At 42.9% G+C, this 21,764-nt stretch overlaps 1 long non-coding RNA gene across 1 annotated transcript; it reads left to right on the top strand.

The window, feature by feature from the left end:
* The first annotated feature begins 3,914 nt into the window (after positions 1 to 3,914).
* LOC136560106 (uncharacterized) lies at positions 3,915 to 19,555 on the top strand. The gene is made up of 2 exons (XR_010784083.1): positions 3,915 to 4,021; positions 18,525 to 19,555. It is a non-coding gene; the product is annotated as an uncharacterized lncRNA (long non-coding RNA).
* The last annotated feature ends 2,209 nt before the right edge of the window (positions 19,556 to 21,764 follow it).

Below are 21,764 nucleotides of genomic sequence, written 5' to 3'. Positions count from 1 at the left end.
TTCAAAGGAAAAATGCTGTTTCAAAGGAAAAATGCCGTGTTGTACTGCAGAGACTGTACCTGGCATGCAGTGTTTTTATCTTGTGTATGAGTGTACAGTGGGAACAACTTAAAAGTGGGAACAAAAGAAAAAACCCTGTGTGTCAGAAAAAGAGGTTGACCCTGATCATCTTTGTGGAAGTACATTCCAAATCTGTCTTTTTTTCCTAGGACCTAGTGTTTAACTTCCCTCATTGTAAAGCTCTACTGAATGATTGCAGTTCTCTACTGATACGACACAAATGGTTACAGGAGATTTTCTCAATCTCTTGATAATGAAATCTCTTAGTTTGCTGTGTCAAGAGGATTTGTCAGTGTGATGTTTCTGTGTCCTCTTGTCTCAGGGTGCATTATCTTCTCCCACCACAGAAGTGATTGCTCCTTCCAGAGGAGCAGTTCACATTGCCATCTGCTTCTGGCAGGGACTTGTTTCTCACCAAATACCAAACAGGTTTTCTCTCAAGTCTGTCAAGTACTTGAGCCTTTTTTCCCATGAAAGTTATGACTATCAAATTCAGACCAGCAGATGAAAAGGCTGTATCCTGCTGTCTTTTGGCAGCTTTGCTATTTTTACAATGTGCTTATGGTTTTGTTTTTTTAAAATTATCTTTAATACTTAGTATTATTTATAGGTTAATGTTCATTCGCTTTATTCCCATCCTTTTACCTTCTGTAGGTTGAGGGCACTCTTGTTTATTTCTCCTTTTATTCTCTTCCAGATGGTGCTTTCCAGTCCTGTATTAACCCTATGGCTTTTCAGTTGAACCCTGCAGTGTATTTCGCACAAAGTTGGTACTTCTGCTTTTGTACTGCCATGTCTGTAACCATTTCTGTGCTGCAAACCTTAAGCTTGCAGAAGACATCACATGGCTCCAGCCACGATGCAGGAATGTGTCTCATAGCCACACCCTTTCCCAGAAGCAACATCACTGGGCTTCTTGAACTCTGAGGGCAACTATGAGATATTGGGAGGGAGAAAGGCAGTAGTATTTCCCTGTTTGTAAGAGCAGTGCTAGAACAGTTGCAGGAGCATGTGACATGGATGTCAAAACAGGCCCTGGTTGTACTGTTCCTTCTAGTTCTGCACAGACCTCACAAAACACAGTACAGATCCCCACCGAGTGATTCTGGGCAGAAATGTAACAATTACTGGTAAATCCAATTCAGTCCTTCTGCTGGGGTGGTGGCCTGTGTGGATGCTTTTGTTGTGGAATAAATGCAGCACTGTTTTTTCATTTGTTTTAGACTGACAATTTTAGCACGACATAAGCTAAACCAGAAAAATCCCTGTGTGTCAGAAAAAGAGGTTGACCCTGAGCATTGCATTGGTGGGACAACAGCAGTTTGAGCTCACACTGTGGCTTGCCTTTGCTCTGCTCCTCTGTGTAAGCAGATCTTTGAACCAGTGACAAGACCTGGTCCAGCTCAGTTGCACAGAACTTGACTGGGCTTAGGGGGTTGAGAGTATTTTCCTCCCTTCCTCACTTGTTGGAGAAAGTCCAGAGAAGAACCACTAAGATGATTAGAGGAACAAAGCACCTCTTGTATGAGAAAACGCTAAAAGAATTGGGATTGTTCAGCCTGGAGATGAGAATAGTCTGGGGTGACCTTATTGTGGTCTTCCAGTACCTGAAGAGAGTTGACAAGAAAGATGGAGAGAAACTTTATACCAAGGGCATGTAGTGACAGGACGAGGGGGTTAGAGTTAGGTTGGTTAGAGTTAGGTTTAGATCAGAAATTTGTAAGAAATTCTTTACCAGGGTGGTGAGGCATTGGAACAGGTTGCTTAGAGGAGTTGTGGATGCCCCATCCCTGGGATTGTTCAATGCCAGGTTGGATGGGGCTTGGAGCAACCTGGTGTAGAGGAAGGTGTCCCTGCTTATGACAGGGGATTGGAACTAAAGGATCTTTTAGGTCTTCTCCAACCCAAACCATTCTATGATTTGATGATGATGATGATACAGGGCAAAACCAAGAATGGAAGACAGCAGGAAGCTCTGTATCTCTGGAGATGTTGGGGCAAGAATATCAATGCTCCTCTGCCATCTGCGGGCACATGTCAAGAAGAAACAAGAAAGAGTAAATCCTTTATCTCTCAAAGCTGTTTTTCTTTTCATCTTGCACTTCTACATTGTTGCCTTTTAATGACTGTGTTCTTAGCACTTGTTCCCACTGATGGAGCACTTTGCCTCTCTCCTCTAATTTTGCTTTTTCTTCCACAACCTCTGCCCTTGCATCAGGGATGCAACCCCTGGAGTAGAACAGGAGAAAAAACTTGCTGATGGGAAGGGTGCTGGCACTTTGTTGTTTTCTTCACCAGAAGAACCCTCTGGGATTCATCTGAGATACATCATGTACCATTTCTGTTACCTTGAAGGTCTTTCATGTTAAAAAAGTCATCCTCAGGCTGCCCACTTTTCATTAAAATGGATAGCAGTGTTCACATAAAGTCACCTTTTCTCTGGTTGCTGCCTGTGCTGGAGCAGTGCCAGACAGGTGGATATCCCTCTCTGAGTGCAGTTATGGTGCTTGGGAAGGTGACCCTGGCACAAAGGAAAGCCAGCCCTGGCAGCTTCCGTGCTGTGGCAGTTGCTGTAGAATTGCCTCATTTTTGATGTTATAATTTCTTTGCAGAACAACAGCTATGGAGAGATGGATTTTGTTTCATGCAGTCCCAAGCCTTGGAGTCTGTTTTCCTAAGGAAGTGCAGCTCATGCTGTCACACTGTGTGCCCACACCAGTATGTGCATCCTTCACTGCCCATCCTGGTGACTGCTGAACACATTGGGCAGCTCCTACCAAGCCTGCAGACCAGTACCAATCTCTGAGACTATGTGTTCCTGTGAATTCTAGGAAAGGTGCAGCTGGGGAAAAAATAAGTCTCAAGCAGGGAGAGGCAGCAGTTTGAGTAAGCTGCTCTTAGACAGCAAAAACACTGCCCAGGAGAGAGAGAGGGGCCCAGCTACATAAAAACTTCCAAAAGGAGTTTGTTTGTCAGAAGTAAAGAGACAGACAATCCACCAGAATCTGATTTCTAATGAAGCACTCACCCTTCAGTCATACAAAAATCACTCAGCCACAAGATCTGAATTCAATGTAAACAGGTTGTCTTAGATTCAGTGCTTTGTATGGGCTTGTTTTTCTGTTCATATCTCAGAAAGAGCTCTTCTGCACCAAAAATTCAGCTTGCCAGACAAGTTAACGATGTCAGGAGCAGCCTTGGCAGAAGTTCTGCCTCAGAGCACATCTATTATTCACGGGGTTTGCAGAGTGCAGGGATATACAGAAGTCATGTCCTGCCGAGGCACAGAATGTCTCAATGACAGACAGAAGGAGAATAACAATATTTTCTTCCAAGGCACATGTGGCCCTGAGCATCTCTAGGGATGTGCATTTGGTAGTTGATTAGAAACACACTTATTTTATTCCTGCCTGCATAGAAAGCCCTGATTTTTTTTTTTAAGCCAGAAAAAAAAAAAAGAGAGAAAAACATGCTTTCAGCAAGCTAGGACAGGTCCTCATTTCTTCCTTTACACTCACAGGAGCATTATGAGCGGGCAGGGAGGCTTGTGCAGGGAGGGTGTGTTGCAAAAACAGTTATGAATTGGCCCTACTTGAATGAAAAGGGGCGTTGGAAAATAATGAGTTACAGGACTAATTGCAGCCAGAGGTTGTCACTGATCTAGTTAATCACGACTGCTTTATACCAAGTGCTCCTCTGTCATTTTCACTCTACCGAGCACTCAAAAAAAAAAGTAAAAAAAAAAGTATTATCGCCTGGCTAGTGCGAGGCCGATGTGACCACCAGGTGCCACTCTCGCTCCACGGGGAATACGAGGAGACAAGGCTGGGCACCGTCGGCAGGAAAAGCCAAATCGGGCAGCCATCACTCCTTGTGTCCGTCTCTGGATTTTCCTACCGGCTGTACGTAGCTGGGACAGCAGCTTCTCCCCATCCTCCAGTGAGGAGGATGCTGGAAAACCGTGAGTACCACTAAACCTGGTCTACATTTGTTTGCCAGCAGCGCTTTTGCACAGGGAGGCAGGGATGCAGATGGAAAGCTGAAAATATGCTGCTTGAGAAGGCTCTTTGACCATCTCCTCATTTTGCCTTACATGGGAGAAGTTGGTGCTTTCTCCAGCCCACATCCTGATGAACACCCTCTTATTAGCACTGAACAAAGATTTTGTAGTTGCTTGGAGTGCAAGAGCTGCCCCTTCAGTTTTGGCTATGGAAACCTCAAGCCTGAGGTTTCCACCACGTAGCCTTCCTGGTTTTGCTCATCTTGTGGGCACAATTTTCTGTGTCCTAGGGAACAGGCTCCTGGCATTTCCTGGTCCTCATGTTCACTCATGAATGAAATATACCCCTCCTGGAGCCACAGCCACTGCCAGTCTCTTGGGCCCCAAGTACACTGGTTTTCATGGAGAAAAGCAGATTTTCCTACCTGCCTGCCACATGAGAGTTGTCCCAAAGGCTAACTGGTGTTACCAGTGCTTCAGGGGACAGCCTGTGATGGTGTGCCATAAGCAACAAAATTTTTGAAGATGAAGGGGGTGGTAAAGCATGGTTTGCACTTTCACTCTTGATTTTTCTGCTTTGGTGATCAGGGCAGATGTTTGAGTGCATCAGGGTTGAGAAGCAAAGGGCTTCTAGAGCTCTTAGGGTCAGATGGGTGCCAAGTGTACTTCTGTAAGTAAGTAACCCCAGTTCACTTCAATAAGTTCTGTTTTGCCTTCTGCTTGCCTTGCTTCTATCTTTCTGCAGGTCTCCATTCTGTCCTGCCCTTAAATGGCTCATTAGACTTGTTTTCTGAGGTAGCCTGTAACATCCCAATTCACTTCCCTAATCAGATCTCTTTCCATTTGAGTTCCCCATGGGCTAAACAAGTCTGACATTGCCCTTCTTGTCTACTGGTTTATCCTTTATGTGTTTACCTTTTCTCTTCCTAGTTCATGAATAAAGATGTTAAATACAAGGTCACTGGGGGCTGCTGATTTCCAAACCCAGGAGCTAGTGATATTTCAAGATCAATTCCATTATGTGATTATGTTTCCCTTACTGAGTTTTCTCAGGGAAATCATTTGTCACAGAACAGCGGGCTCCAGCTTCCTGTAACCCTCTTAAATCAATCCCATCATATCACTGAAACCTTATTTTAATATATTCCATTGTAATTGTTTAATTGTTTACTTGAAGGAGCCTTCCTGGTGTATTTAGTAGCAATCAGGTTTTTAAAATAGATTACTATTTTTAAACAAAAGAGCTAAAAATGCCACCCCCCATTAGCAAAGAAACATCCAAACAAATCCAGGTTTTCTGGGAAAATGATGAACTGGAAAATCTGTTGAAAACTGCCATCTCATGTTGATGCTGGCCAGCTCTTTGGGGTCCTTCAGGTAGTGGGTGAGGTACCTCATTTAGGGTTAATAGGAGTTTACAATATGTTACAGGGTGAAAAGTGGGGAATTCAATGCCCTTATTTGAATCTAGGGTGGTTACCCCATGGAGATTTTTGCAAGCATATTTTCATATTCTTGTTCTGATGTGCTCCCTGGAGAAAACTGGATCAACTGATCTGCAGAAACATTTAAAAAGATTTAAATCTGCTGTCTTATGTTTTACATGTGTGTCCTGCAGAATCTATGCTGCTGTTAGGACAGGGTGATGTGTTTGTTGAGCTCAAAGTGGTATTTCCAAGGGAAAAAAAGAATCATAGTCTCAAGAAATCTAAGTCATTGGCTTGAGATCCTGCACCATATCTGATGTGAAGGATTTATGTCAGGGTGGGGAAAAAAGCAAGTATGCTGTGGCCTTTTCAACAAAGTTCAACTGCAGCTGTTTGTGCAAGGAGGAAAAGTTGCTGCTATTTCTAAAATAGTGGGGTTTTTGTTGGGCTTGGAGACCACTGTTATCTGCACACCTCTGCCAGTTATAAGGACTCTATCCCGGCTGTGGCAGTTTTTGGTTAGCTGGAACATTTCACTCTAGAGTGAACACTTTCTTTGTAGTATCTAGCATCAAAACCCTTCTACAGGCCAGCCTACTGGTGTGTTTCAGTGTAGAGAGCACTCATCTATAGATTTGTCTGCACCTGCAGACAGACCTACCTGTTCTGCAGAACAAGTTCTTCCTGCAGTGATAAACACGCCAGGGAGTTTAAAATGCAAAGCTATTGCTCGAATAATCACAATGGCTGATCAAAAGTTGCACTTTGTTTTCCCCTCTCACCTCTGTTCCCAAGAGAAGTGTGCTTGTGCAAGCAAGAAAGCAAATACCTCTGACTGTTTTCTGCATGCCTAGTCCAGCTTGCCTCTTTGGAAAGGCCCTTTTCCCATTCTGAATCAGGAGTCATCTATGGAATTAGCCCTGGATCTCCTGCTCCATCAGAGGCTTCTGATCTCATCTTCCACTCCTGCTCCCTCCTTTAACAAGCTGGGTGAGCCCAGTATGTGCCATCAAAGTGTTGTTTTTTCACACGAGGTCCCTCAGTGTGGTGAAAGAAAGGCATTAATGGAAAGAACTGTTCATGCCTCAGGGCTGGGGTAAATGCAGTGTGCCAGCACTGGAAAGACGCAGCCTAGGCATTCTTTCTAGTTCTCGTGTCATGTGAAGGCAATACAGGGTTATCAAAACTATCTTTTTTGTCCAGGTGAAAACCTAACTGTGATCACATCATGGGGGAAAAACCCCAGTGACTGTAACTCCTGAAAGGACAAACCAGCACTGCCTGTAAAACAAAACAAAACAAAACAAAACAAAAACAAATAAACAAACAACCAAATAAAACAAAAACTCAAGCAAAAAAACAAACAAGCAAAAAACCAACCCAAAACCAAACAAACAAAAAAAAAACCCAAACCAAAAAACCCTCAAAAAACCTGGTGCATTTAAATGACCAGCTGTGCATCCAGTGATGCCTTAGTCTATAGGGTTGAATGCCTCTCCTAAAGCAGAGCTTTCCCTCATCTATTCTGAATTAACTGCAGCCATTGTTCTTTTCTCTCTTGAGGGCTATACCTATTCCTAGAGCTAATTCAAATTAGCTGTCCCAGTTAATTAAAGCATCTTAATTAATGGAAAAATACAGAGTCTTTATCAGGCTGGAACACAGCCTAAGATACCACAGCTGAGCAGAAGAGAGATATTTTCTTTTATGCTTTAAATAGCTTGCCAATATGAAAATGTGGTTATAACCAAACTCTTGTGAGGATGAAGTTGTTTTCCCACAGCTATAACCCAAATGTGGATTGTTACTCCATTTCCACTTGAACTCCCACTGAAAGCAGGGTGGTGTTGCCTGAGGAAGAGTTGGTTTTGTGTGGGATGACTTGCAGAGGAAATGCAAGCAAAGATATAAGCAGGGGAGAGTGTGAAAACACTCTTACTCACTTCCCTGTGAGAGGAGACAGGGGGTGACCACTGGAAGTGGCTGGTGTTCTTCCCCTTTGCCTGCCCAGCACTGTGGTCATCAGCTGGGCCAAAGATGGCAAGGGGGAGGACAGGGACAAGCCAGGGTCCTCCTTGCTGAGACACCTGCTCCAGGCACAGGGTGTGACAGCCAGTGGAGCCATCCAAACAGCCCCAGATGAGCCCTGCAGCTCCATGGGCCAGGCAGCCAAGGGCACAGGCTGACCTTCCACCAGGACACGTACAGTTGCCTCCTCACGGAGACAATACTCTTCTCTTGCTGTTTCCAGATTCACCAACTCAACAGGAGAATTTTATTTGGTCAGTAACTTCCTTCTCTTCAGGTTTTCTGGGAGTTTCTCCATTCCTGTGTAGTGCTTGTGGCTTCTCTGTTGCTCAGGGTCATCTGGCTCCCAGCAGAAATGGGTCTGAGCAGCAAAGGATGCAAGTGTTGGAACCCGCAGGAATTCCCTCTGAACAGCAGCAGCAAAAAAGAGAAGCATTTTATAAGCACTCACCAGTATAACAAATAACAATGGTACCATTTTTAGAGGACACATTAAAACAAGCAAGGTAATTACTATGCAGTTTAATTAGCTCAGAAATTTAATCACCCTTACAATTGAAAAAAAAGATCAGAGTCTGTTTCTAAATTAGGCAGTACAAAATTTCTCAGTGCCTGTCCTGGAACATCAAGTAGGTAAATCTATGTACCTTTTATCTCTCAAGCATGTGACACAATCATCTCTTTTATTCCGCATTCCATCAGTGATTCCAGTGATCCACTGGATCCTTTAGAACAATCTGCAATAAACAAGAGTGATTGTGAAGCCCCCTGAGTTGCAGTTTATGCAATACTTTTTCCAACACTTAATTTTTTCTGCCACCACAGATAAAAATGTACTTGGCTGATATGAACAGGACAATCCCATTTTTATTTCTGCAATGTTTGCAGGAGAATGCCCCAACCATTCCAGTTTAGAGAGGGAGAGGGATGAGAAGCATTCCCCTTGTGAACATTTTGCTGTGCAAAGGCCATGCAAGATGAATAGTTTTTGGCCTGTTACATCAACAAAGCAGATAATTTCTTCCATTTCTTTTTCAAGCTGTTGTGAGCTTCTTTATGCTTGGCTCAGACCAGATCCCTCTCTTCCAGTTGGCCTTCATTTTTCTTTCCTGTTTTGGCTTTTGCTGAGACTGGGAAACTGTCTGACAGTCAGCTGGTGCCCCACTCAGGTGCATTAGGAAAAGAGAGGGAGGATTTTTCCAAATAGCTAAACACATTGTGTTTTGCTGTATGGGATGCAAGGAAGGTAGGAACACAACTGCAGTAGGGTGTTGTAGGTCTAGCTACCCTTATGGATAGATGGGCAAGAGGAGTGCATTGAATGAACCCCAGGGACATGAGAATAGAGGTGAGTTGGAATGCAGATCTGCAGAGTGTAACAGAGGTAGCTGGAGCTGCTCTGAATTAAAAAATCCAGCTGATGAGGGTCACTAATGGAAGAATCAGAAAGTTTTAAGTAGAAGCAAAGTGGACTTTAGCAAAATGTTACGAAGAATGAGTATAATGAAGCATGAAATCAAGTCAAAGATGATTCAACCCAAGAGAGCCGTGTGCAATACTCAGCTTTCAATGTCTGCTTCTTGGTATTGGCCATCATTTAAGGTGTCTGTAGCTGTACTGTTAATGTGTCAATATGTCCAGGCACTCCAATGAAGAGTTATGTGCCATGCATGGAATCAAGCACACCACTGTCCTAGGAGCCCTACTCCAAAAACACATGTGAGGATACCCAATGCACACAGGAATATATATATATATATGTCTGTGAAGAATAGATATATACATATATATATATATATATATATATATATATATGTATACTTATAAGAATGAATGTGTGTGTATGTGTGCATAAATGTATGAGATATATATGAACTATTCTCTTATATTTCCAAGAGGTGTTGAGAGTTGCCTTGTCTCAAGACCAAGTCAAACAGGCACAGCCACCCAGAACTAGTTAGCCTGTGTGAAGGAAGGAAGGAAGAACCAGCAATCTACTTTTCCCAGGCTCTTCCCAGGAAGAGGTAATCTTATTTTCTCTCAAAGAATTGTTAGAAACTTATTTTACCATTCTGGATTATTTAAAACTTGCTCAATTTTGCAGTGGGTTCGCTGGGATTAATATTTTGAGTGCTCCCATAGTGAGCATTAACAAAATTTGGGAGAGGCGATTGCTGCCTTGTTGGATATTGATTTCTGTCGATAAGGAAACATTTTAACTGTGTTACAAAGTGTCCTTCTCTAAGATGCTTAAAATAGGACTGAGGAACCATTATGATATAAACTAATCTGCTGGACATCAAATTCAGAGATGATCCTGAAATTGTTTAGACATCGATTCTTTGTTATCTTTTCCTGTGGAGCACATTGCTCAATTCTGTTACCATTGAACTGCTGTCAGAAGGAAATTTCAGTGAGCAGCAGCAATACAGAAAATTTAAAATTTAGCTGCTTTTTTTTTCCCCCTACAGAAGACTTTGGTCTTTTTGCTATTTTCACAGTAGGGGTGTGTAATCAGAGAAATTGCAGCTTTTATATATTTTTACTGCACCTCAGTGGAACAAAGTTATTATGGTGACTAAGCCAGCTGGGCATGAAAGAATGGATGTTTCAAATGTGTCACAGTGCTACTCTCAAAACTGTAAAAAAGACACCAAATTAAAGGATATCAGGAAGTTACCTAATCCCATAGAATTGGTCTGTGCAAAAATAGGGAAAAACTGTGACCTTTCTTCCCCTTCTGGCTTCATTCCTATTTGTTTACTACTTCTGAGAGCCTAGAATGAGAAGAGCAATCCACAGCATGTGCAGTGGAAAATATCTTTCTTGGGAGGTGGACTAAGATTGGTATTAATCACAGACTGCCAAACCTTAAGTGGTTGTGTCTGTGCTAATGCAATGTTGTATTGCATAACAGGCCCTGCTCTGATCTAAATCTTCTCTTTCTTCCTAGAAGGGGTAGGTTTTATATTTTAAAGTGCCACTGGCATGAAATGAACAGAATCTTGCAAGAGCTGTGGGAAAATGTTCTGGGATCCTTTTTGTATGTGAATATGGTCTCATGAGTTTCTCAGTATTTGTGCATCTGAGAGCAGGTTTCACCAGGTGAATTAGAGCCCACCGATGGTTCCATGCAAGATGTGGGAGATCTTTCATCTGTTGGGAATAAGTAAAGAAATTTGGTTTTTTTCAAACTGACCCAAACATCTTATAACATTCTAAAACCAGCAAGGAAACTACCTGGAAAAAAGCAAAATCTTTGTGTTTCTTAGCTTGTCTCACCATCCTACCTGTGTTTGTTCTTCCCCTCTTGAATGCATTAACTTTTTTTCCCCCCCATTTCCATCTCCAGCCTGTCAGGTCACCACGCAGGCAGTGTTGTGGATAGCTTGACAGTATTCTAAGCAAGCTGGAGCTGCCATTTTAAAACTCTTCTTCTGAATCATGAAGACTATGAAATAACTGATCCCCCAGGTATTCAGAGTGGCACAGCTCTGTCCTGGCTGCATGTACTCTCGTACTGAAGGTCTAGATATAAAGCTAATGCATTCATAAAGAGACCCTGGGAAGAAATGCTTGTATTTTTTAGGAGACAAAATCTTGTTCACTTTTTTTAAAATAGGTGTTTTTTCCTCTTTGCTCAGACCACATTCTATTGCCTTTCAGGGTGGGATTAGCTGACAAAACCAGTCTAACCCAAGAGCCTCGACCACAAACCCTGGGAAGGAAATGAGGTTTTGCCATAGCTATTTCCTTGCTACCTGTATCCAGAGACAAGATACTGTGGTGGAACCTTTGCTGTCCTTACTCAGTTGGTGGTTAAGAGTAGAAGTCCAGACCTAGCAGAGAAAATAGGTATCTCCCACACATTTATCTCCTGATGGAGAGCACAGCCATCAACTAGTCCCTGTGGCTCTCTAGATTGTGCATGGAGGCAGAGAAGTGCCTCCAAACAGACAACTCCATGATATCCTCCTCAGAAATTACAGCCACAGAAAACAGAGAGGAAAATAGAGAGGGGTAAATCTTAGTTCCTCCTTGTCTCCAGGAGGGAAGAGCCAAACTTTGTGTCACAGAGAACCACCTTGTTCCATTCATGTAATGGCAGCTTGTCCTCCTTTCCCCCAAATGGGTATCAAGGAATTTTTTGGGAACTGGCAAAGGAAAATTATCCTTTGAAGCTAAGCAGCTGGCAGGTGTTTTATCCTTTTTGCCAAAAATAATGTCTGTTAAAAGCTCTCTTCCACAGCATGAGACACCCAGACCCAGTCATTGTCTCTTTCAGTGAGGATTGACATGGACACATTCCATTTCCCACAACAACGTTGGGACCAACAGGCAACTAACTATTGGGAAGGGCAGGCTGGGAAAGCACTTTCAATCTTTCCTGTTGAACTCAGCCCATTCTTGCATTTTCACCATTGTTTCTGTGGGCTGATTTAATGTCATTTTTGCTGTAAAGGATATTTTTGATTTGGAATGAAAATTTTGATGAAAAAATGCCAATCCTATTGAGAAATTTTCACCTCCTAGCAGCAGACTGATTTTTAAAAATACTTTTAGGTGAAGAGGATTTTAAAAATCTCTGCAGAAAGCAGTAGTCAGTAATGAAATTGTCATTTTATGAAGAGACCTCAATGTAATTTTTATTACAAGTGAAAAGACAAATACATGAGAGTCTTCTTTTGTGTCTCATTTCCAGCCTTAGGGAGAGAATGTATCCAGAAGCAAATTTAACTATCAGTAAAGAAAGAGAATTATATGAATTTGTTGTATAAGCTAAGTTCACACTGTTACCTTGTGTGTATGAAAAAAAATCTGCAAAGAATGGGAGAATTTTGTCTGTGAAGTTTAGCTTTGTAAAATTTATGACTACAAAATGCAATAGAATCAGTAGAATTGAATCAATAGAGAATTCAACTTCAAAAGAATGAATATCCCATGGTCTCAATGGACCAGCTTGTCAGTGGGCTGTCAGCTCCTAGAAATCAACTGCATTTGCTCTGGAAAACAGGGGTAACTGTAAACAACTCTAACAGAAGTTTTAGAAAATATTACATTCTTTCATGTCTGGGTTTTCTGTTTCATGTACCCCTATCTAAATGAGGCAAAATTGCTAGTGACTTGGAAAGTGTGTTGGGATGTCTCTAGGTAAAAGGGATGAGACAGGTGTTGGGAAGTGGAGTGCAAACAGCTGAAAGAACTGAGAACAACAAATTTGCTGTGCATTTTCTGTCATTTTCGTCTTATAGAAATATGAGGTGCTTAATGAGAGCTGCTTCTCATAATACCATGTTTCCATGCCCTTGGCAGCACTACAGAGGTCAGATCTTCTCAGAACAATTATTTGGTGATCTGTCTGATGTGCTGAGCACAAACATGCTTTTCTTTGCCCTGGGCATGCTGTACTACTTCTATTCCCACTTGCTTCTTCAATAAACGTGTGTACTGTATCAGAAATGGAGAGCTCCCACTGGCCTCATTTCTGCAAGCTGCCTCTGAGTCTGACTCAATGTATTTCACTGGGAGTCTGGCAATTCAGGAGAGCACTTCTCATTTGAGCAGTTCCTTAGTTTCCAGTCTGTCACCTTCAGTGAATGGTGGCATAAATGTGGATGATCACTGCGGGCACACATGACAGCAGTAGGTGTCATGTTTCTTAATATTTCACCCTTCCCAGGTGACAGCAGCAAGCCTCTTTTCTGAAGGAGACCAGAATGGAAACATTGTGGGTTTGCTTGAATGTTTGAACTTTCTTTCACTTTATTTTTTTGGTTTGCTACTAGGATGAGGTGGCACTAACAGTCTAGCTCTCTTGCTAGATTTTTCTTGTAACTGTGCTCAGGAACAGATGCAATTTCCTCATAAGATCAGGTTGTTCTAAAAGTCTGTGCAGAGTCATACAAATGTATATAATTTAATGCAAATGTGAGTCTTTTGTTTCTCAGAGTGTATAGGCTGAGACTTTAACTCTTGTTGGTTGTTAAATTCTGACCCTGAGAGCCCCTAATTCACACGGTTTTTTCATGTGTTTTATTGTCCAAAACTCTAGTAAAGTTATACCTTGTGTAAATTAAAGTCTGCTAGAAACATGAAGGAGTGGTCAGAGGGACCTGCAGGAGGTGGCATGTGGGTCACAGACCAGGCCCAGGGTGAGTGCTGACAGTCAGACTCCCAAAAAGATGTGAAGTTTGAAATTCACATTTGGGTCAGAAAGCTCTGCCCAGGTATGGCTGTAAAAGCAATCCATGTAATCAAGCTGATTATGAGACAATTTAGTACTGATGAAATCCAGCTTGTGCAGGGAGCCAGCAAAAAGCCTCTGTAGCCCATCACACTCCAATTAAGCTCTTTTTGCTGCTGTATACACCTCATGAAAAGACATTTCACACACAGCAAAGGCCACATACACACACTGAGATTTTCTGTGATGCTGTTGGAGTCTGGTGTTCTCTGACCAGGCTCCTTCAGATAATCCATGAGTGGGGTTTAAAGCTCAATATCAAATTATTAGTGTACAGACTTTTCTAGTCTTACTTGGGCTTTCACAAACAGACTTAAGAATTTAAAGCAGTGATGTTACAGCAATTCATATTTTCATTTTTCATCTCTACACTAAAACTAATAACCCTATCATAAGCAGTAGGCAAACATAAATATACCCCCAAAAAACCCCCAACAGTTATAAAAATGGATAAGCATCTACATTTATGAAAGAATTAAGCAAGTCTCAGATAATTTAAAGAAATAAATTTTTGGACACGTTTCTCTGTGCAAGTCTAGACCTTGCTGAGAGAGCCAGGCTGTTTAAACCAGATCCTTTCTGGCATTCAAGCTCCATTTGAACCTTTAAGAAACAGCCAGGCACCTTGTGGATTCGCCTGCTGCACAAGCATTTGCTCAAAAAGCCATCAAATATATTCAGAGGCAGAGAGGTCTGTGAGGTGCTATTAGACCAGATATAACATCTGGCTCAAGGAGTCTCTAAGGCCTGAGATGGCAGCAATTGAGAGGGTATTTCAGAGGAATTATCCACTTGTGGTAGCCCTGTCTCAACAGCCTTCTCATCAACATCTGCTCCTACTGATGCTTAAAAAGAAGGCACATCCACCTTCTGTCTGATCTCAAACATCTGTTGGTTCTTTTCTTTTAGTCTTGGAAAGTGGGGTTAAATTACTGTGTGAAAAAAAGAGAAAAAAACTGAAAAATACAAAGTGTTAAAGTATGCAGAGACACACTCCCAAAATACAGCTAACCTTGCTCAGCAGATAGAAGTCAAAATGAAAATGCCTGTCTGGCAGCCTCTCCCATGTAAAACCTTGCATATACAGGTTTATGTAAAAAGCTGTATATATAGAGTGCCAAATGAAACTAATCTGTTCTTGGCAAATAAAATAGATTGGAAACCATAGAGAAGTGATTTGTTTCCCTGTGGGTCATAATTGTTTGCACTGATGTGAAGTGACCCCAGGGAGATCAGCTTTTGTGCTCATGGATCTTAATCAAAGTCAGCTGGACTAAGAGCATGTTTGGTTTCATGGAGCCCCGTTTCAGGTTTAGGGTTATTAATGCATTTTGTCACAGTTCTATCCTGTACGCTGGCCAAATGAGGGCTCCACTGTTCTTGGCACCATTCCCCTGCCACTTCAGAGATAATCCCTCCCTCAGAGACCTCTCTGGACAGACCATGACTGGGGGAAGATCAGAGGAGGGTGCCCTGTCTGCTGGCTCAGATTATTCAGTGTATGCATATGCTTTTTAAGGAGATAATTTTGATTCCTTTATTTAAAGGAATCTGCTACCACTGCTAGGTAGGAACACTTTGGAGAGAGGTCTTACATGTGTGAGTCATTCAAGAAGGAAAACCAGAACAGCAAAACCGGTGAGAAGAAGCCTGAGTGAGGAGCAAAGCAAGACAGGTAAGATGGTGCAGGATGACTGCCATGCTGAGGGGCCAAACAGTGCATTTGGCTTTGGAGGAAGAATGGTGGGACAGGATACCATTAGGAAATCTCACTGGGAGAGGCAAAGAAAAAAAAACACCTGAGCAAACAGCACCAACTTTCAAAGCATCCATATGAAATTATCACCCTTCTTATTTTGTGCTTCTAGGAGTGATATGGCCAAGCAAGTAACTTCAGTGTTTGACAGAGACAGGACACTCATGAGGGGCTGGCCAACACAGCAGCTGCCTTTAATGTGTCTGACTTTACTGTGCATGCACAACGAATCCTGGCAGGCAGGGCTGACTGCTCAGGACCACCATAACAGACTGGAGTTGGAGGCAGGACCTCTGTCATGTACATGTCAGATTGTTTCTGGCACTCACTTTCACCCAGGGCTGAGTCAAGGCACAAACCCACCTGAGGCACTCCCTTGAAGGTTCACAAAGCCATCAGTCAATGCTAAAATGATCTGTGGGATATGCCCTTCTGCAGGTCATAAACACTCAAGGCACTAGAATGGAGAGAAAAGGAATGAAAAAAAAGAAGGAAAATTCACAGATATACCAAAAACTGGACGTATTTTTCATGTCAGGTGCATTATTTACTATTACTACCATGAGGTCGAGAGGTGATATTGTACTTGTGGCTGCAAAAGTGAATGAAGATAGTGAAACACAGTCAAGGCTGTAGGAACATCCCAATCAACGCGCACTTCATGCCCTCCACCAAACCCAGCCTTGCAATGCATTTAGCAAGAGGTTCTCTTCCCCCCCACTGGATAAGAAAAAGCTTTTCAATCTGTTGGAATAATACCAGGCATTTAATTAAGTGTCTCTGTATTTGTTCAGTTAGTGAGAAAACAAGCTGCTTAGTGCAGGCTATTTTCGAGCAGGAACTACACAAGGGTGAGTCTGCAAATTAGGAATGGTTGTTAGAATCACTATTATAGGGATCATTCTACTCTTCTGTGTGCTGCTTGTTTTCTCCCACAGGCTTCTTGTTCTGTACAACTGACTTTAATGGCTATAGTTGCATTTCTGAGCCTGTGAAGAAAATCTGCACAACTGCAGTTTAATGTTGGTGAATGGAAAGTGAAAAAAGAACTTGATATATTAGCTCAGAGTTAGGGAAACAAAGCAACAAGTGAATAACAGTACTGGCAGGTGAACTTGGAAAGAGGTGTAATAGAACTTTTTTTATTCACAGATCTACTCAAAGAGATAACCTGACCTGTATGGAGCTGCAATGGGAAGGATTTAATGTAGGAATTTTAGAATAATTCAGCTGATTTGATCCATTCCTGGAAGAGCACAAAAACATGACAGAAATATTGCTACAAGGACTGCTTCATACTTTTTGAAAATATCTCTTCTCTAGCAATTTGTCAGCAATTACTTCTGGGCCATGGAAAGTGAAACATTTGTTTAGAGTTGTCAGCTGCGCAGAAATCTTCGTGTTGAGCAGTTTTTCACACAGCAATTTTTAAAGGATTAAACCCTAAGGAGTAGTATCTGTAAATTTATGCCCATTCACTGGAGGTGGTGCATGTCTTTGAGTCCAATAGTGAATTTCTTGCAAGAGAATGGTGGGTTTTGGTCAGATTCCTGTGTCTGATGTTATGACAGTGGGATATATCAGTTGGGACATAACATATACATTCGCAGGCATGGCTAAAAAGGAATGGGAGTGGCTAAATAGAAACGGGAGGAGTTTGCTGGCAAGCTCCAGGAGCTTGGTTTGCAGCTGAGGGGCAGGGAGGAAAGGGATGGGAGCAGGCACTGTTACTCCTGGAAAGCACCAATCCTTTCAGCAGCACAGCGGGGCTGGCACACACCCTCTCCTGCCACGGCAGCTCGTTTGGCTTGCTAAAACTCGGGCATAGCAAAATAGACAAAGGGACTGTCTTTTTCTGCTGCCCCAGCAATCTGCTGCCCTAATTACGTGCCTACAACTTGTGCTGGCTCATAACCATGTGATGAAGGCTGTTCCTGAGGGGTTTTGATTGATTGAAGCAGCTCTTGATTCTTAGGACAAGAGAGGCAAGGGTATAAAGCTATACGCCCTCAGGAAGGGAAATAAATAAATTAGAAAATATTTTGCTTCAGCCTCAGAATGAAATTTTTATTTGTTTCAAGGCCTTCCAAGATGATGTGGACCAGAAAAGTGTTCCTACAGTACAGAGTCATATGCATGAGGCAGAAGATTCAGAAACTAAATCTGAGATGCATCATTAGCTTTAGTGCTCCAGTAAAGGAATAAAAGCATAAACTAACAAATAGGTCTCTAAGGTATTTCAAAGAAGCCATCAGTGAAACACTGAGAGAGACAAGGCAATGTCTGTATCCAGCCATTACTCAAAACAATGAGAATATCTCATGAGCAATTTCTGAGAATGTATGAGCACTACACACACTGAATTTCTCATGCCATAGCTATGAATTTACATTATAGGGTCTTTATGGGGATGTGGTGGTGGTGTTATGGGGATGTGGTGGTGGTGTTTGTCAGTAATGACAGAAAACTGTAGGGCAGCAGATGCTTTAAGACTATTAAAAATCAGTTTTGCAAAGGCATAGAACAAAAAAAGTGCATTCATGATCTCTGAAAAGAATTGCATTTAACATTTTTCTAAATGTAGGGTCCACATGTGGTTTGTGACTTCCTTGCTTGAAAGCATGGAGAGCTATCTTCCTGAATTTGACAATTCACATAGTATGCTGCTATAATCATAGAATCACTCAGGTTGGAAACACCTTTAATATCTTTGGGTCCTACTGTTAACCCAGCACTGCCACATCCACCACTAAACCATGTCCCTAAGCACCACATATACAGGTTTTTAAATACCTCCAGGGATGGTGACTCAACCCTGTGCAGCTTGTTCCAACGCTTGACAGCCATTTCAATGAAGGAATTTTTCCAGTTATCCTATCTAAACCTGCCCTGGCACAACTTGAGATCATTTCCTCTTGTCCTATCACTTGTTCCTAAGGAGAAGGAGGGCTACACCCTCCTTTCAGGTAGTTCTAGAGAGTGATAAGGTCTCATCCTCTTTTTCTCCAGGTTAAACAACCCCAGCTTCCTCAGCTGCTCTTCGCAGGACCTGTGCTCCAGACCCTTCACCAGCTTTGTTGCAATGCTTTGGATGCACAATATATAGAATGTTTGTCTGAACCAAGTAGAAGAAGTGCTTTTTGCCTTGGAATAACATGTTAGTCACAAAAAAGGCCTAATTGTAATGTCCTGACTCATGCTGGCCCAGAGGGCTCCACATTCTTTAGAGCTCTGCCTGCATTGCCATTTGTCACAGTTGATCCTGAGGTGAAGAGGTGAACATGGAGGTAGGAAGTCTTTGGGAGCAGAAATTGTGAATGAAGGCTCTTTGTCAACACTGAGGAAAAGTGCCAGGAGGAAAGTATCCAGGAAGATTGATGGAAGTGATGAGCTGAGTGGAAGGGCATCACACCAACCTGCTGACAACACAAATAGTGGAAAAGGCTGTGCAAAAGGCAACACAAATGGTGTAAAAAGCATAGGATGAAGAGGAGAAGCTTCCCTGTTTACTGGACCTTGCAAAGAATGCACAGAAATGAGGGATGGGTCTTATTCCTATGAACTGAAAAAGTACCATGCAAGAAAGCAAACTTCTCTTCTTGCAGCCACCTGTGTCTCCTTAGCTCCATTTTTTACATAAAGATTTCTCCCCATTTCACCCTTTGCTGTCTTGTCAGAGGATATTTGGAGGCCTCTTGATATTCCAGCATTACACAAGGAACAGATGCAGTTCCATGGTGTCTTGGAATGTGTAATCATCCATCCCCTCTCCTGATGTTGCTGCTGTCACTCCGTAGGGAAATGGGGCAGTATCTGCCGTGGGTCCTGTGCAAACACAATACCATAAATGCATTGCAGAATGTGTCTCTAACAAATACTTTATTTGTATCCATTATGTTTTTGTTTCTAGAGACTTGCTATTGATTATAGACACTGGTATTCAATAATAATCTGCCAATATCAGTCATTGTATTTTTACTCCACATATTCATGCTCAATGGCAGAAAATGCAGTAAAATTTTCCTTGAGACTGTTGGCAATCCAGCTCATTTGTCATTTTTAAATGGACACCTGGGGTAGATACTGTCCAAGCAAAACAAATCAATACAGTTAGTTACAGTAAGTGCATTTGAACAAGGATATTTGAAGGCAGAGAAGGAAAAGGTGCTGCAGCAAGGAAAAGGATGGAGAGGAGAGGTGTGTGTGCTGCAGGCTGGAGAAATGGCACCCAGCTTAATCTATGCCTTGGGAGTGGGGAAGGGATGGAGGATCAGGAGAAAAGAACCATAAAAGGGTGGACCAGGCTGATGAAGAAACTGAAGAAAAGCCAAAGGAGAAGGTTTAGGAAAACAAGAAATTAAAGTAGTGGATCTAAGGTGAGTCCCGTGGGTTGAAGCAGAAGAACCAATGAAACACAGCCACTGGGCATGCCTGGAGGGGAATCTTGTTTCTAGTCCATCTGATTTTGGAGCAGGGTCCTGGACTTTGAACCAGCTGGGGGATTTTTTAGCCCATATCACTTATGCTGCCATCATGATTTTAGCCTGGCTATAACAGTCACAACAGCAGCTTGGGCAACTGCCCATCTCTTGGAAATGATGCAGAAAGAAAACAATCTTGTATGTCTGTTTTTATAGAAGTAGATTATATAGAAGGGAGGTTTGCTGTCTTTGCAAACATTAAATTTTAGTCACTCGTGTAGGACTGGTTGACATCTTACTTTCTATTTCAAAATGTTCACATTTGATTGTATAAAAATAATGTTTTTCTGTGGGGTAAGCAATCCAGCTCACTTGTCATTTTAAATGGACACCTGAGGAGATTCAGGTGACTTACCAATGCAGTCAGTTGGACCAAGGGCCTTGAATACATTTGGATGGGATAAGAAAAATACGCCACATGAATGGAAATAATACAAAAGAAATAAATTACATGCAACAGTCAGGCAATCAGGAGGGATGAAAGGCTTTGTCTTCATGTGCTAGAAATAACTGAACTGATCTCCCAAGATCATCATTAAATCAGCTTTAATAATGTGTTGTCATCAAAAAGAGAAAATTGCCTCCACTCCCAAAATGATTATGAAAAGATGCTTACAGATGGTTCACAACGCTGCAGCTGGTTTCTTGTTCTCCTTTATCCAAAAATGAAGATGCTGTAATTCTTCAAGATCTTTGTGAGAAAAAGAATCAGAGGTGCATTTGGGTTTTTACATTATGTGACTCTGAATCCTAGAACAATGAGCAAATGGTGGCAGAGCAGCTGGAGTGTCTCGCTGTGATTCCAGAGCTCATGTCCCTGGCAAACCCATCTGCAGGCTGTAGGATGATCTTTGGCTGTAGTTGGTCACACAGATTGGACAGGGCAAGATCTGTGACGCTGCTTCTGGGAATGTGCTAAGCCCACTGAGCAGCCTAGGTTTGGCAAGAACTCCAATAAAACTACAAAATAAGTGGTGCCTGTTCGCTAAAACCTGGATGGAAAGGTAGCCCTAAGAGTGAAGGGACTGCTGATTTCTGGGTTCTGAGAAATGCCTTCCTGAGAAAGCACCTGTTCCTTTTAGAAGACGCGGGGGTTCTTTCACCCACCTCCAGACAAACCCCCTTCTGCCCTCGCTTTGGGAGGGAACTGAGGAATGTGATTTAGGGGCGGCCAGCAACACCCTGCTGCAGCAGCTGCGGCCAAATCCCGAGCGGCGTTTCCGGGGAGCCCCGGAGGAGGGGAGGGCAAGGAAGGGCGGGAGGCACGGCCGTGCCACGGGGGTTCTGCGGCGGCATCTCGGTGCCCTCCCAGCCCCGATGCATCCCCTCCGGGCTCAGCCCCGCCGCATCTCCCGCTGCGGGGACGCCCCGGCTGCCTCCTCTCGCCGCAGAGCTCCTCCCTCCGCTTCACTCAGTCTATCCGGATTTCATTTCATTTCATTTTTTTCTTTTTAACCTGCAAATTGTTTTTTCGTTTGTTTGTTTTCCATCCCTTTGGAAATACAGGAGCACGGAGCGGGCACCAGCGCGCTGCCTCTCCACAAATCCCCCCGGGAGACGCTCTCCGAGGGCGCCGCCGTCTCCCGGCGCTCCGCATCCCGGGAGCTGGCGGGCAAGCCCGGCTTGTGGAGGTACCTTGGCGTGTGGTAGGGCCGGGATCCCCGGACTGAGGCGGGGATTAGGTGAGGAAAAGGGCGGCGGCCACCCCGGCAACACGGCGGGGGTGTCGCTCTGCCTCTCCGAGGTTATTTTGGGGGGATAGTTTGGT

Source organism: Molothrus aeneus, chromosome 1, assembly GCF_037042795.1.
Source record: "Molothrus aeneus isolate 106 chromosome 1, BPBGC_Maene_1.0, whole genome shotgun sequence".
Classification (NCBI taxonomy): Eukaryota; Metazoa; Chordata; class Aves; order Passeriformes; family Icteridae; genus Molothrus; species Molothrus aeneus.
This window is presented reverse-complemented; position numbering and strand designations above follow the sequence as displayed.